This window comes from Cebus imitator, unplaced genomic scaffold, assembly GCF_001604975.1.
Source record: "Cebus imitator isolate Cc_AM_T3 unplaced genomic scaffold, Cebus_imitator-1.0 Scaffold3, whole genome shotgun sequence".
NCBI classification, from domain to species: Eukaryota; Metazoa; Chordata; class Mammalia; order Primates; family Cebidae; genus Cebus; species Cebus imitator.
In genome coordinates, this window is record NW_016107318.1 from 1,771,584 (window position 1) to 1,777,215 (window position 5,632).

Here is a 5,632-nt window from a genome sequence, read left to right on the forward strand (position 1 = left end):
TTTGCATGAGCCTTGTTTTTTTTATCACAGCAATTGCCAAAATCCTAGATTTGTAAATACACGACACCACTATAAATAATGTTAACAATCTAATGTTGAAAGTTCTAACTACCTTTAACTAGCAGTTTGCATGGTATTTGACAGAGATTGAATAGAAGAATATTTCAACATTTAAAAATTCCTTACAGTGGTTCTTTGAATTTCTTGTAGCACCCAAGGCACCTAACACAAAGTTTGGAAACCATGGGACTATACATTTTGTGCTGGTCTCCAAAGCACATTATTTATATGGAAACCATCTTCCGTATTGGCAGAGAATGTTCAGGAAGTGACACTTTTATATATAGATATTTCCAATTATGGCTGAGGGAAATAAAGTCATTAAATTTTGACTCTATCACAAGTTTCTAACTCTCAGTTGGTTTTTTTTTTGAAATTAAGAGAGAAAAGCAGGCAATAAATACTGACCTGTATAGATTATTATAAGTTCTCAATTAAGTAGTAGATCCACTCTTATTTCTTCCATTTGACACTATGAGCCATAAAACCATAGGCAATCACTTTGCCTGTCTAGCGTTAAGCTTCCTCATGGATGAAATGAGGGGTTTGAGCTATGTTGCCTCTGAAAAAAGTTCCTGCTCTAAACATCTTTGTTTTCAGGACACTAAATATATTTCTTTGACTTTGTTCGTCTAACACAAAGTACTTTGCTAATATTCTGTACATACTGGCATTTACTACATATTGACATTTAATTAAATCTATACCCACAACACTGATTTGTATTATCATATTTTTTATAACACTCATTAATTATTTTTCTTTCTTTGCAATTTCTTTTGATTCGAATTATATCACAGGCAGCAGTTGCATATGTGTGTTTGTCTTTTGAACTGCTACACACATTTAAAAAACTATCAAAATCTTCAATAATGGAAAAGTCAACAGTTTGGAATTACACTTTTTCTTTTCAGAGTAAGTTATGTAGATCAAATTTCATTTTGAATAGAAATTTCAATATTTATTTTTAACTCATGTGAGTATCCCATCAGACATAATTTTGTCTTCAAAATTTCGGTTCTTTTTTGACTGTATTTTCTTTGGAATGCATATAAAGGAGCCACTGAGAAAGAGAATCTCAGTCTATTTTATCAAGAAATGAAGGGGAAGAGAAAAAAGAGCAGATGTAACTTAGAGAAGAGAAAAAAAGGTGGGAATCTCTAAAGAGGATGGGTTGTAACAAGATTTACTCTCTAGCATAACCAAATTGGAAGAAGTGATTTAAACGCATATGGCAAAGTGAGTCTATTACCACTTCAAAAATCCTACCAATTTTGTAAGTTTGCTGAAATCCATTGACTCATTAAGAATGAGGAACATGTTTGGGAGAAAAAGTTGCTCATAAAAATTTTTAATTAAGACTTTTTGATACTTAATATTTTGAGTTTTCCAAACCTCATCAAGTTTTAAGTAAAAAGAGGTTTATATTAACAGAAATAACTAAATGTTTTCTAATTTCCCCAAAAGTTTCAACCAATATAGAGTAGGAGTCCCCAAGAGCAACTCAGTGAGCTAAAGAAAAAATACTTTGTTCATACTTATTAGCTTCTCTTCATTAATTTTTAACATTTTAGAAGCTACGTGGATATCATGCCTAACTAAAGCAAAAATTGCTGGTACAGTATGAAGCCCACTGTGACAAACAGCAATGGTAGTGGGGACTGGCATTACTTAATACCACCTCGAGTTCCTAAATATGGTTCTGAAATCTGCTTCTATAATCTTGGCTTAAATTTTAAGCTGTAGACTTTAACAATCTGCAGGGCATCTCTGGCTAGATTTTATAAACTAGAAGAATTTCTAGTGCAACAAATCAGAACAGAACGCTATAAATTTCCAGTCAGCCCCGCATGGCCCTGCCCCTGTGCTACCCATTGCAGCCACCAGCATCACCATGCCTCCAAAGATTCAAAAAGCCATTTTCAAGTCCAAATATGTCATCAACTTTCACATTCAATAGGAAACCAATCCCTGTTCATTTTTGTTCCATGGTATTTATATAGTCTATCTGCTAGTCTTCATTCCCACATTACTGCCTTGGTTATATCCCTTCCTATTGTGAGAATGTCCTAATTAGTCTCCTCATACTCCTTTTCACGTTTAATTTAATCTATATGCTAACTCCATAATTATCTTTCTGCAGCTGAGCTTTGTAATTTTTGTTGTCTACAAAATAAACAAACAAACAAAAAACCTTCCACCCCCACAAAACAAAATGTGAACTTTCATCGCATTTAAGTCTCAATGCAATCTGATCTCCTGCTTATGTTTCTAGATTTATTCTCCTAGACCTCCCATTCACGCTCACACTTCAGGTTTCCCAGTAATAGAAAAACTCACTATTCATCTATATTTGTCTGACAGTTGCTTAGCCCAACCACTGAATTCCAATACCTCAGCCTGAAACACTGAGGAACCACTCTTCTACCAGCTAAATTCTTTGTTAAAATTCTGCTCAGTTTAATTAGGGCCCAAAAAGTATGGAACCTTATCCAATAACAAATAGAATTACTTGATTCCCCTGCAATGTTCCTATAGCATGTAATTTTTAATTCTATTATATTGCAGTCTGATTTGCATCATTAAGACTATCTCTTCCTATGAGAGTATGAGTTCCTTGAACAAAGGAATCACATCGTCTTGATGTTTGTACTAATATCAATTTCATGGGGCAGATGCAGAATAGTTATTATGATGAAGTTAGTTAAATTATAGATTGACCAGATAGAATTATTATAAGATTGAGTTGATCAAGCTCAGAGAGGACAAATATTCCCCCCAGACCCTTTGATCACAGTGCCTCTGATATCAGCAGGAAAACTGCTCCCACGATTATAAGAAGCTACTGAATCTGGAAGGAGTAGAACATAGAGCACCCCGTCTTTGCCCCATTGGGGAATTCTTCCCACACAATGGCAGAGAGTCATCTAGTTAGGATCCTTGATGTTTCTGCTACAAACTTTATCATCAAAAACGGTTGCATAAGGTTCTGCATCTCTTGCCATAACTCCGTTTCAAATCTAAAACTTACAAAATGTGCTTGGCACAAACGAAATGCAGCAGAACTCCTGCGATGAGAAGATTGGGAAATATAGTTTGGATTTTCTAGCCTCTTCAGTACAAGATGGCACACCAACAAGTGTTTGGAATAGAGGTTATGTGGGAGCTAATGCACAGTACCTACAAATTCTCTGCTGAAAATATTTGTCATCTATACATACCCTTCATCCCAAATTTAAGCTTTCAAACAAGAGCATTTGGAACCACAACATGATGCTAGCTAACATGATGCAATATCCCACTAGAAATTAAAATGAGTTCTATCAAGCACTGTTTTCATCTCTGTGTGATCATTTATCTTCTAATTCTGTCACAACCCTGAACCAAGGATAAAATTATAAAGTTAACCACCACCCACATTGAAGATAAAATTATAGGCGAAAGGATAAGATGAAGGAAAAATAGTGAAGTTAGCTGATAAAAATATACACATAACAGAACAAGGAACAATACGTTAGCTACTGAAGACCTCATTTGTACAGCTGGTAGCGATATCTTAGTTGGTATTTATGATTTTGGCTCTTTCAGATCCATTTTCTACTTGCTTCTCATCCAATGCCTAACAGGACTTTTTATTTGGATGAGTGATTGAAACATTCATATCTGAATGGTCTGAGTTCTTAGAAGACCTATTTATATTGAAGTGCTATATTTTGCCATTATTATTATTATTTACAATGAATATGGCAGTTCTATCAGGCACGCAATGGAATGCACTGGGTTCCAGATCTTTCCTATGTCCCATTATGGTCACCTTATTTCCCCTGATTAATGAGGATCAATCACACTCATCCACCCTGTAAAATTCTTTGTAAATATTGAATAAATATCATGAGAAGGCTGGAATGGCCAGGTGGCAGGCTCAAGTCTGACTCCAATTGAGCTATCATTGTGTTCCCTGATGGAAGAATTTCTTCTTGAGTACTAAGATCTCCAAGCCAGGAGAGGTTAAGGTCACAGGGATTGAAAGCAGCATTTTGTAAATGACTCATAAAGTGGAATAGTGAGAGGTGAACTTCCTATCCCCATTCTTACCTCCCAGACTCATGTATTTCAGCTGTGACAAAAAACAAAACAAAAACCACCATTATGCTTATTGGTTAAGAAGTTAATCCGTATGTACACATCAGGCTATTTTTTAGTTAGCAACATTACTGAGCAGCACATATAGTCTTCCACTCTCTTAAAAGCCTCCCAAACTCTGGATGATGGAGTACATCATATGATCCTTCAGTGCTGAGACAGTTATCCCCTTGCTCCAATTCTTTTGCCCTAAAGCAAGATTCTTGGTCAGAAGGAATGTAGATATATTAATGTAAAGAATGAATGTAGTAAACTCAGGAATGTTGTTTGTAGAATCACTGTGGGCAAAGAAAACACATCTGTATGCAGAATAAGTGTGTATTTCACTATGGGCAAATTGTTACTTATTCTATTATTGAAAGAATACACATAAGCAATATTTTGCCAGGAGGTAGGTGTTTTTCCAAGTTATGATGTTGTATTAGAGGTTCAACATTACTTTCTCTGCTAGTAAACAGGGTACTTAGGCTATGAAATATAATGTTTATTCCAGATGTCCATGTGGCTAGCTAAAAATCAGAAATTCTAGTACTGAGAAAGGGAGAAACAGATGTCAGGAAGCAACTCATAGGTTCTGCCAGAACACCAAATCCAATGGTGCTGATGTAATCTAATCTGGGTTTAAATTCAGGTTATTTTAAATGTATTTACTATAGTTTAAAAATAACCTGAGTTTAAACTGAGACTAGATATAATATTGATAAAGCATTACAAATTAAAATTTAGATAACTTTATTGAGAAATGGTGCTAGGTCATTTCAAATGCCATCTCATATTTTCATAATAGTTCAAAGAATCTATTTTAATATAAGCATTTAATATATTTGCTTTAATATAGGCTTTTAAAAGACTACGATATTTTAGGATTTTACCTGGAATCAGAGGGACAGAACAAAAAGATAAGCCCACACTTTTCAAACTCTACAGCCATTTCTTAGGCTGAGATACTGCTTGACTTGTTACATGATTGGATGGAGTAGCTAAAATTTTGGAAATGTTTGCAACGTACTCATTACTGTTGTGCCAGGCACTTTGTTAGCATATCGTATATTTTCTTATTTAATCATATTGACCAAGTGAAACAGATATTGTTGTCATCATCTCCATTTTGTAGTTGAAATAAAATTTTACCCAAGATCACATAGCTAATATGCAGGACTCATTCCAAGGCTTTAGGATATCCAGGTACGTATTGCTAAATATAACCCAACTCTGCTTTTGTAGGTAAGATTAGATGGCACCAGTGACAAATGAAATACTGGAATAATTTGTTTTAAGAGTTAGGAACACATAAATCTGGACTATCATAAAAAATACCTGTTTCTATACAAAGAATTAGTGGAATAGTATAAAAATAGTCTAAACAAAAATTTAATGTAATTTATATTCTACAGAAATATTGAAGCATGGATTTCAATAAATTCTTTTA